Here is a 12,126-nt window from a genome sequence, read left to right on the forward strand (position 1 = left end):
TGTTTCTAATGTCTCTGTAAAGCACTTTGAATCACCTTGTTGTTGAATTGTGCTATACAAATAAACTTGCCTTGCCTTGCCTAAATTTACACACTTTCGTTTGGGATAAATTAAGCAATGGTTTATTGAGCAGATTTTAAAGAAATGTATGAGTACCAGGAAAAATTAAGAAATCTGATAGATTTAACTGATGAAAGCATTTTCATTTTAATCGTTGTACATTTCCGCCCATAATCCTTTGTGCCACGTGCAGGACACACGCTTCAGCAGCGGATGATCTCCATTTTGTCTGAGGTAAGACAATCTTAATTTGTTCGAATATGTAACACGTTTTAAGCAATAACGTATTGACCTAACCCTAACCCGTATTTTGTAAAATCATTATTTGAAAATAACACTAAACATCCATATGTTTTGAAATGTGTTCATCTATTGGAATGACTGCATATCAAGTGCTCACATTTGCAATTCTGAAGAATTATTTTAAGAATTATTTTAAACATCTTTAGTCAGTTACTTTAGATTTGTTAAACAATAATATGTAGACTTTATTATTTCATGTCACCAAGTTGGTCCAGACACCAGGGCCTATCCCCTTTTTAATCTAATAAAGAGTTTCCATTGTATTATATATGAACCCCACCTTTAAAATTTTAGTGTTAATTCAAATTTAACAATCTGTGTGTGTTTGTGTAAAAGTTTTATTTTGGAGAGTGCGATTGATGATAATGTTGTTCCTTTCAGTTATTGGAAGATCCCTCAACTTAAATTCAGCTGATCGTTATGTAGACTGTGCATTATAAAGTAAGTTGTGATACCATGTTGTATTAAATTAAACTAATGGTTTTGAAATCAAAGCAGCAAAAAATTACCAAGGTAACCCCACTTAATCTAAGTTGTTTGTTTTTAAAAAAAAAATAATAAGTAGAAAATAATTGCTCATTATTTGTAGGATTTTTTTTCTTCTTCTCTATAATCTCAACATCAAATGTGTACAGATACCCATGCTCTTACAGTTGTCATGAAAATCTATTTAGATTCTTAGATATATATATTTCCATCACTTTAGGATGTGGCAAATGGGATGGCAGTGTAAGATATGCAAATCTTTTTCTACTACAAGATACACTGCTGGGATGATCCTGTCTAATGGTTCAACATGTGGACTATCAGAGTTTGCTGAGATTGTGTATATTTCATTGTGAAGTTACTTGCTGCATGGTTTATAGAGTATCTGAGATCTTTTCAACTGGAGGACACTGGCAAGATCAGTCTTTTTGGAGCAGCAGCCCTTGGCTTCATACAGTGTGGGAAGAAAACGCTTGGTAACCCTGAAACGTTACGTCTGCTGTGAATAATAGGTAAAAAAAAACAAAACAACAACAACAACAAAAAAAACAACAACTTGATAACATGTACATCTCCAAGTCTTTGTTTTTTGCAACTTTTGAACTCTGCTTTTTGTTTTATAGTTTTATATCTCATCTGTTGTATAAATGAAAAGTAACCCCCCCCCCAAAAAAAATAAATAAATAAATAAAATAAAATAAAAATTATATTTGATTAATAATCTTTAAATACTGTTATAAAGTGACAGGTGAAATAAAGTGTTGTTTTTATTTAATTGAAGGGAAATTTAACTCTGCCCATTTACATTTTATTCTAGGTTGAACGACATGGAGGCAAAGCTTCGTGTAATTATTGATGACCAAATCGAGAATCGTTGGTTCTTCCATCAGGGATTCCACCAACAGTGGAGGAGCTGCAAAGTGTTGTGAAGGATACCTTTCAAACGACTTCAGTGTTCAGTACTTTGACCCAGAATTTCAGGACTACTTCACTCTTCACAGAACTGGCCAGATAAAAGACAAAGACACTGTGAAGGTGGTTGGCATCATCCTAAGCTTGACTCTGGCTGATGACAGTTTTGGGAGCCCCTCTGGTCAACTGTCAACTGACTATGACTCCTCATATGCTAAGTCAGTTGTATCCAGTGCAGACTCTGCTGCAACCACATCTTCTCAGGACACCATTATTCTCAAAAGGCAGAAGACCACAGAACGTTGTGAGCCCTGGCCGAAGCAGTTCCCCATTCCACAGTTTGCATACGAAACTGAGATGTACCTGGAAAGAGCCACTGAGGAGTATAAAAAGAATGGATATCTTCTGCCCACCTCCAAAGTAAAGACTGACATTCTCGAGAAGGTGGCTGAAACTATATTTACATTTACGGCCTATCCTTCTAGTGCACAGGTTAGTTATGTTGCTGAGGCACTTGTGAAAAAATACCCTTGTCTCAATGGACCTGGCTCTTTCTTAGGTTATTATGGTTGGCAACAAAGCATCAAATACAAGATGGCCAATTATCATACAAAACTTAGAGGGTTTGTTGTTCCTGAGTTGACATGCAATGCCATGAAACACAAGAGCCCAGGTGACCAGAAGTCTGCAAAGAAAGTGAAAAAGCCTCGGAAAGCAGAGGTAAATTATCTTCCTCCATATCCAGCAGGTGAAGATGAGGACAGTCAAGAAGAAGAGAGAATTCAGTTGCTTACTGAAGTCAAGAAAAGAGACAACAACAAAGTGATAAAAGAAAAAAATGGCAAAAACATTTGCACATAGACGACATGAAATCGTCAACCTGTCCCCCAGCATTGAGGACATCAAAGCCAGATGGCCAGCTTTGTTTGAGGCATCTCATGTGAGTTCCAAATTCATTTTGGGTAGGCTTTTGTGTTTTTGTTTTTTATGTAATGTTTCAAGTTTCAAATAATTTGAGGCTGTATCGTTGTTTTTTTGTCATTCAGCTGCAGGATGAGTTCTACAGGATCACCCTGGTACACCTTGAACCTAAATTCATGTCCATGCTGGATGAATGCACTCCCAAGCTGATGGCCCTTTTCCATTCCAAGGGGGGAGCCATGGGATTGAAGTTGCAGGCTGTCATAGCCAAGGTATTTTCCACAGACATTTCAGCTTGGAATTTTATTTAAAGAATTTTGTTGTCGAATTTCAAAACTCATTTGCATGGTGCATAGCTCAACTAACTTTTTTGCATGTTTTTTTCAGTGCAAGAGGACGTCAGGAAATGTTGGAACATTGATATAATTAACAACACACTTATGGTTTTCATGTTTTAACTGTATTATAAATACACGTCTGTTCTTAGTAAAAATACTCACACAAGTACTGGTATTGCTGGGTTTTTGTTTTGTCCTAAGATGGAAAAACACTTTCTTACCAACAGTAACTAAATTAAATTAAAAACTAAATGACTAAATTAAATTAATTTACTAAAAAGATTAATTTAAAGATTTCAGACACAAAAACTTGGAGATATTAGTCATAAATTTAATTTAGTTAAAAGCTTCAAGGCAAGCACACAGTTGCAAATGATTAAAATCATGCAACTTGAAGAATGTCAGCTCGGAATTGTCTTTACCTATATAATGTTGACAATAACTTTGTGTTGACTGTCTGTCAGCATCCACACAAGTGCATTAACATCAGCTAATTATCCCACATAATGTTCCATATGATCATAATTTGATATTTAACAGTTTATATTAACACTGCCAATTCTCACAGTTTGTATTAATAAATGGTCACATATATGATGGTAACTTTTGGATTTCTTGGTCATTTTCAGTCACTAAGCAATCCTAGCAATAACATAACCAGATATCTGGTCATTCAGTGCTTGATGGTGTACCTTGGGGAGTCCATTGATCAACTGATCAAAGAGTACAGTGTAAGTGTTGAAATAGAAAAATGTTTCTGTTTTGTTATTCATATGTGTTAGTCAAAGTGGGAAATATTTCATGTGTGCAATTACAGTAAGAAAACCCCATGTTTTTGTTGTTTGATGGGAATGGTGTGTCACAAGATCTTTCTAAACAGAGGATGAAAATCTACAAAATCAAGGCTGTTGGGTCTGAGGAGGATGACATTGGCATTGTGCTGGAGGGTGTGAAAGTTATGCCTGCTCTGGGTAATTTTCCAAGAGCATGTGCAATGCTTGTTGGATTGACACATTGTGCTAAGCTCTCACCAAAAGTGAACAGCCTCAAGAATAAGTTAATGGCTTAAACAAGGACTCTGAAAGAATGAAAGGGAAGTAAGCTCACTCAAAACTTTTGGTTTGTGTTTGTTACATGCAGCTGTCTTTTCAGTTTTCAAGTTAATTTCAACTTATTCAGATCTTACCCAAATGGCCAGCAATGTGTTAGGCTGTATTTGTGCTCCTTATTTTAATGTTTGTTTTTTATTACCTACAAGTTTGTTAGGAATGTATCTATTTGAAAGGCAACAAATCGGAGGAATCACATGACATCACAATGATGCTTTTCTTTGTTTATATTTTATATTACTATAAAACATTAGTTTAAAACAAGAGTTTTTTGAAATTTTTTGTTAGTCAATCATAAATAAATAATGGAGATAAAGGAAACCGAGTAAAGGATATTCAAACTTTAGGTTCATGTTGACATTTTAGTCTACAGATTTATTTCTTTTTTACAAAATTGATTTAACATTGGTTTTCAGTATAGAAACATTTTTGTGACAAAACGCCAAAACACAGACTTAACAATGTGGTGTATGCTGTACAGTGCAGCGAGGAATCCCCAGACCTCTACATCGGAGAGACCAAACAGCCACTTCACAAGCGCATGGCACAACATAGAAGAGCCACCTCCACAGGACAAGACTCAGCAGTCCATCTGCATCTTAAGGATAAAGGACACTCTTTCAAGGATGCCAATGTTCACATTTTGGACAGAGAGGACAGATGGTTGGAAAGAGGAGTGAAAGAAGCCATCTATGTCCACTGTGAGCGACCATCTTTGAACAGAGGCGGTGGTTTACGACACCAGCTGTCTGCCATCTATAATCCAGTTTCCCTTCCCAGACGCCACTCACATCCTGGGCCGTCTGACCTCAGGAAATCACATGATAGGGTGGGGCCAGGTTTCACAATGAGCACACCCGAAACCCTGGCTGATTGTGACCCACACCCGCTTTCACACCTTGGCTCATGTGATTAGGTAGAGGATCATCAGGGGGTCCTTTGTCCCTCTTTGGGGGGACACTCCCACTGGGTTTAAATCTGGGACTCCCCACCATTTGACCTTAAAACTGAAGAAGCTTCTCAGATGAGAGGTGAAACGTCTTCAAGCAACTCAAAGAAGTCCAGACGCTTTTCTTTGCAAGCTCCTTAGACCAGGAAGAATATAATTTTTTACTCTACAAGTATTCTTGGAATCAGAAAAAGAAACACTGCACTCCAGATAAACTGGGATATGTTTAAAGTGCAGCTGCTGCTTACATTCCTCTAATTCTGTACCTGAAAGAATAAAACAGAAACAAATAAAGTAAACGTAGCACTGGAGAGTAATTGCTAGAGTTTTTTTTTAATCACTATGCAAATCTGTTGTAAATATATTTCTCAAACTGCACATGCTTTGACACTAATGTGCATTACTAATGTTTTCAGTTCTAAATGATCTTATTCAGCATTAAATCATTTTCTTTTGGTGTGCTTATACACTCAAACCATGTAGTTAATGGTTGAAAATATACAGGCTCTTTTTATATTAAAAAATCCACAATGATGTAACAAAAAAAAGTGTTTTTGTTATGGTGAACCCCGCTTATGAGTGGTGCACTTTGTGTGCTCTCCATCTACGACCAATTACATTCCCTCCTGGCCAGGCCTCTCTTCAAAAAGGAGATTCTTAATCTCGACGAGTCTTTTCACCTGAATAAATAAAGGATATATAATAAGCCCCTGCTAACTCCTGCTAGCTCATAAATGTAGCTTTCATTTATTCAAATGAAGTATTGCTTCTGGTCACCGATTACATTGCCATCACAACATAATTAGGAAAGAAAGTCTGTTTTTCTCATTTTCTGAAAAGACATGGTTGGGAAAACATCTACCAGATGATTTTAATTTTTGCTTGCAATTTCTTTCACAAATGGATTTTGAAGAAAATTACAACTGAAAACCTCAGATTTTTTTTAAACCATTCTCACGCTGCTGTCTCTCCCCCAGATCTCATTTAGGACATTGCAGAGTCACACCTTGTTATAATAAATTACCAAAACTAATGAAATGAAAGTAAAAAATCTCCATGGATACCTTCAGCAGGAGATGTACAGTACAGATAGAATCCATATAGATGAACATAAGCCCATGCTGCTGTTATAATTCCCCCCCCCCCCCCCCCCCCCCCCCCCCCATCTATATCAAACACATTCATATGAGCAGCGCCTGGTAAAGCACAAACAGGACTTTTAGTTTAATCCACAGTCTGTTCCCAGCTGTGACAATTCATCTACCAAGGAAGTCACATGGGGCTCTTCTTTCCTCTATCCAGAATAGTCAGAGTGAGTTTTACATTTTTATTTCAACCTCTGCATTTTAAGGCACTGTATGTTGAATGTATGTAAACAGATCTATACGGATGGCTGGCAAATAAAAGGAAACAAAAACGTACCTAGAAAGCAAGGACTGAAAACGCCAACATGTATTAATAAGAATAGCAACAGCAAGCACAAAAAAACAGCCTATCACACCGGCTGCTAATTGAGACGTGCTCAAGTGGGAATCAACATGGCATTTGACCGTCACTGCGTTTTGAACTGAACTGGGGTGTCTGGGTGCATGTATGCATTACAGAAGGAGAATCAGCCACTGCCAGTCTCCAAGGAGAACACTGTTGTAGGGAATGATTTATGAGAGTCACACCAAATATCACAGCATGATGTAGAAATCCCATGCAGAAAAAAAAGAGGCCACTACTTTGCCGTGAGCTCCAATGTATCTTTCAGTAACATTGTGGCATTTCATTTAAGACAGTTATCCAAGGGTGCACATACTGGGGTGCAAAGCGCAGCAAGACGTTGGGTCTGTCACTCCATATGCGATTGGAAATGCACAGTTGCAGCCGACAACACATTCCACAGCTTTGCTCCTGTTCTCCTGGGTCTCTTCTCAAAAAGAGAAACAAAAAGGGAGCTCCCTCCCTCCCTCCCTGCCCCCCACCCAACCCACCCATCAACACGCCACAAAAATAGAAAACATGATTATTGAGGCTTTTTGATTTTCAATACAAGAGCTGACACTAGAGATGTAGCCATTACAGAAATACCACTCTTTTTTAAAAATGTATTTATTTTTTTAAGAGACAGCGCTCGTAACTGTGGATTCTTGCTGCACTGTTGCTCAGGGGAAAATTCAAATTTTGTTCCTTTTTTCAGCTGTCAGAATACACAAGAGACAAAACCAGCTGAAGGAAAGATGAGAGACTTCAGTTGCACTGTTCTTGTTCTGATTTGAGGACATGCTGGCTGAAGCTGCACGATGTATGTATGTATGTATGTATGTATGTATGTATGTATATACAACTTTATACTTTAGTCGATTGCTACAATGGTTTCTGACACACTCCTATCCATTGCTGTTATTTAACATAAACACTGCTTTAAACACTGACATGGTGCTGAGCTGAAATGCAATTAGAAAAGCAGGACTGGAGGGAGATGTGGCAAGCAGTTGACTGCTTCACATTAAAATACCCAGTCACACAGCATCAACAGATGTTTTTAGTGCACTGATTCCTCTTTGTAGTGAGAAAATGCACTCTTAGTCTGAAAAGAGACCCCCACCCCCAACCTACCCTTATTAGCGAAACACAATGAAGAGTTCAGAATTTGATGAAATTTGTTTAAAAAACAAACAAACAACACCCCCCCCCCCCCCCCCCCCCCAAAACAAAACCCCAAAAAAACCCAAAACAAACAAACAAACAAAAAAACGAGAAATGTGAAGTTCCTGATTCTGTTTTCCTCAAATTACTTGCAGGTATGTCTGACAGACAAACCATCTCTGGTTTCCATTAGTGTATCAATTTAAAGCTCTTTAAAATCAGAGTGCATCAAGTCTGAAAGGCATTAACACCCTCAAAAAGGCCAAAGAAATGATAAGCAAAACATAAGCACTGATGTATATTCTTCCACAGTAATTAAGAAGTACCTTCCAGTGCTTTTTGAAGCCATATAAAAAAAGGCTTTATCAAAGCATCAGGTCCACAACATCTGAGCAAATGTTCATTAAAAAGTAAAATTCTCATTTTACAATCTGATTCTTTTTTTCTTCTCAGATAACTTAATTAGAAAAATATCCATTGACTGTCAGTCATGGGCCGAATGCTTTTGATATTACAGGCAAATTGTGTTTTCTAAGTACTTTTATTCCAGTAATTTGATAGTGGTAAGAAAGAAAGTTCAAGCTCCTTAAATGTCAATTTTAATTATACACAAAACAGCATGCACAATGCATATTACATATTTAAAGACAAATTCAACACTTAGCTTTGTTTTTAGTTCACAGTATGAGGGCTGACAGGTGGACTACTTGGACAAAATTGCATTGACCACTGGTTGTCCTTGTAATTCTGTGGTGTCAGTCCCTGTATGTGAAATAAAGTGCATGTACAAAACTATTATATGATAAACAAATGTGGCTGTTATGATTACAGTTTGCTACAAAGTTGATATTTCACAGAGAATTTACTCCAGCCTCAGTTTTTGAGTTTATAGCCCCAAACTTTTGGTTTGGTCCCAACTCTGTGATTGTCTATACACACATGGTAGATGTTTTGCTTTAATAAATACATACATACGTATAATCTCTGACAAACTCACTGTATGTTATGCTTCTAGTAATAAATGTAGTGGTGGAGACCAAAAACCTAAAAAAAAAGAAAAGAAAAGAGTGGGTTTAAATCTCCTAAATTGAATTGAAAACAATCTTAATTTCACAGTGACTACTGGTTGTAAGAAGTTTACCATTATAAACTTAGCTCGCTATTTTACTAACAGGCCTCCAGAATTAATCACAAAAATTGTACTGAAAATAATAAACTATTGTCATTTTTTATTAATGAACACTTCATCAACCACATTCCAGTGTTAGAGAAAGATAACAACACGAGCTGCAATCAAGCATTTGTGATAAGTAGCAATGAGTCTTTCACATGGCTGTGTCCCACTCTTTTTTGTAGAATTGTTTTAATTGTTTGTTTGTTTTTGTTTTAAAGAAAGACTATTTTAGTTTTCTGCCAGATGTAATGGGACGCAAACTTTTTGTTTTTGTAATTTTGGTTTGTCAGTCCACAGAACATTTTCTTTAAAAAATCTTGGGAATCATCCGAGATGTTTTCTATCAAATGTGAGATGAACCTTTCTATTCTTTTTCACCATCTGTGTTTGTTGCCTTGGAACCATATCAACCATTTTTACACAGTCTCTTTCTTATTGTTGAATCATTTTAACCAAGGCAAGTGAGGCCAGGCTCGCAGTTCTCGGTTCTTTTTGACCTCTTAGTTTTTGATGCACTCGTTGAGTATCTTTGGTATAACTGTGCCAAGTTTTCTCCATTTATGGCTAATGGTTCCTAACGCATTACCCAATCCATATCAATATATATATCCTGCCTATTATTTTTTCATTTTTTACCATTGAGCTCTATAGCTATCTATCTATATCCATTTCTATAAGTAAATAAACTTTGCTTAATCATTACTACATTTGTGCTCAGAGTGTGTCACAGTGTTTGTCTTCCACCATGTGAGGAATGTTGCATCAGTGTTTCAATTTTCTGTTTGTTACCTTTTCATCATTCGGTGGTTGTTATTGCAAAGCCATAAATGAACATCCTCAAAACTTGGGTGGCTGAGATTAAAAAAAATGTGAACAATCCAGGAACTTTGCCAAAAGATTCTCGTAATCAGTTTCTACTCGATTGCACCATCTGTTAAAGTCAACAATAATTAGCTCTACAATTACCGGTGAATATATAAAGCTCTTTTCATTCCACGTTGCCATGATTACGTTACTATATTTTCACTTTTTAATGTTACCAGTGCACATCTGTAGAGGATGACCAGGGAGAATACAGGAGACTCCAGAGATTTTCTTTCTGAAGATGAGAATACATCATTTAAACAGAATCTCATTTAGGCTTCAAACTCTGAAGTTTGTAGAAAGAAATAAGCTGTTTTATGCCAGCCTGCAGATGAGCCCAGTTAGGTAACCTGAATGACTGCAACAGATGTCCATATACTGCAAAGCAAAAGAGACATATAGGTTTAAATTCATCACAAGTTAAAAAATATGCACATACGTGTACACATGGTTACACTGTAAGACGTATAGTTCAGAGATGCAAATATAAGAAAACAAAGCTGGACAGGTGAACAGTTTTCCTCATTTATATTTATTCATTTCTTAAAGAATAATCACAGCTCGCTACAAATTTCCACTGTGTTCTATTTCAACTACTAGTTCTATTAGATATTAAATTATACATAACACTGCAATCACTAAAGCAATTACTGAGATCTGGCAATGGGGCAACAACAAATTAGGTCCAACTGCGAAACAAACACTATCAGGCATGTCACCATCGGCCTGGGTTTTGCACACATGGTTTTTCCTGTGCAATAAAACATTATTGCAGCATCTCTTTTGGAGCAATGCCATTATATTTTGCCATTTTACCCTTTACTTTTCTGATGAAACGATAATAAAGCCGTCAAAAAGGTAAATGGATCTTTAATAATGAACAACAAATTGAAAACGCCGACGCCTGACAAAAAAACAATAAGAAACAGTCAGAAGAAACCAGTTACACGGTCCAATTTTGCGGTAACTAACAGTGAGACCAGTAAGACCATGTAATTTATGTGCATGATTTAATGCTATAGTTCCAGCATGACTTCCACCTGTGCACCACTGGGTTCACCAAGACTTGGTTAGATTTGAAATCTACTACTTTTGTCCAGTAATTGCCTGTTAGGAAGAAGACCTTTTTAAAATGTATTTTCACTTTATACACTCCCACTCACTTTCCTGTTTTCTACAGTGGTATGGTGGTTATATTCATGCAAATGAGCAGCAAAAATGTATTTTTACATTATATTTGAACAAGGTTTCTTCGCCCGAGGAGAACACAATGAAATGAAAGTTAACTCAACTTATTTTCTACTTTAGTAGTGCCATTTCCCTTGAAACAAATGTCATCTATTAACTATATTGCAAAAATTTACCACTGTGCTTGCTGCAAATTACTGGTGTGAAGAATGATGGAAGACATCAGCGTTATCAACCTTCAAAATGACCTTCACAAACAATTCTCCACTTGCTTCCTCAGAATATACAAAGTAAAGTTTTCCATACTGTGAAAGTGCTCCTAGGATCAAACATTCTGTAAAATTGAATAACTTTTTCTCTATAAACGTTCAATCAGATTTCATAAATCAATCAACAACGTTTGTACTTATCATTCATCATCAATAAAGCCTAATCACAGTTAAATTGGGAAGATAATTTTGAATGACACATTTGACAGATATTCTATTTCTATTAATAATGTTGTATAAGCGATTATTTTAACTTTATTGGCTTTTCCCACAGATGGCTTTATTTAACTGTTTAAATTCTCATCCCAGCTATAAAAATACATTTAGATAACTTTAATCTTCAATTTGTAATTTGATTGAATAATGATAAACATTTATTGGAACATGGCATATGACGGAAACATCAGTCAAACTCAGGAAATATCATGACTTTGACTAATTTAGTTTAGACTTCCAGATCTGTTGATACCTTTGCAGAAAATGATTTAATTTGATGAAACTCAGGTGACCTTCTTTCAATATCCTCTTGTTGTGCTGTAGCCCATACTGTAAATTCTCGATGCTGAGTCTGTCAGTGAACACGGGCCTATTTGAGAGTCTGTTGGTGTGCTGTGTGGTGGTGCTAGGTCTTGGCAGATGCATGGGATGGTGAAGGGCTCTCACAGAGGTGATTAATCAAAGCTGACATTTGGATGGAAATGAGCTAAGTTGGAGGGCTCATCTCAGTAATAACAGAGTGCTGCAGAGCCATTGTCCAATATATGGAATTTAACTTGCATGAAGTATTGCAGTGAAACCATAACTGCTTTATGTCAGCCATAATATAAAAGAAATATTAGTCCAAATAGCTCATTGGCTGTATTAAATATACACTCAAATCAATTAAAGTCCAAGTTTTATTCAGAAACTCAAAGTCTTA

The sequence above is a fragment of the Maylandia zebra genome, linkage group LG17, assembly GCF_041146795.1.
Source record: "Maylandia zebra isolate NMK-2024a linkage group LG17, Mzebra_GT3a, whole genome shotgun sequence".
Taxonomy (NCBI): Eukaryota; Metazoa; Chordata; class Actinopteri; order Cichliformes; family Cichlidae; genus Maylandia; species Maylandia zebra.